Source organism: Nelumbo lutea, chromosome 8, assembly GCF_056320005.1.
Source record: "Nelumbo lutea isolate HS-2025 chromosome 8, American lotus-T2T, whole genome shotgun sequence".
NCBI classification, from domain to species: Eukaryota; Viridiplantae; Streptophyta; class Magnoliopsida; order Proteales; family Nelumbonaceae; genus Nelumbo; species Nelumbo lutea.
Window position 1 is genome coordinate 10,615,520 of NC_142691.1, and position 262 is coordinate 10,615,781.

A 262-nucleotide genomic window follows, 5' to 3' on the forward strand; every position below is an offset into this window, starting at 1 on the left:
AACTAAACAGGTGTAACCTTCTGGTGGATGTCCTCGGCCAATATAATGGAAAAGCCAATTATGAGCATGCGAGATGAGAAGCAGGAAAATGATTCTCCACATTTCTCTTTTGGTGAGAGAGGTCTCTTCCCTTTCTTGATATTGGGTGGGTAGTGGATTTAAGCGTTCTATTGATAGGGAGTGGGGGCAATTGTGACAGACAGCAAAAAGGACTTGAAAGATAACTACTTAAAGAACAAAGAAATGAATCCACCATCACTAG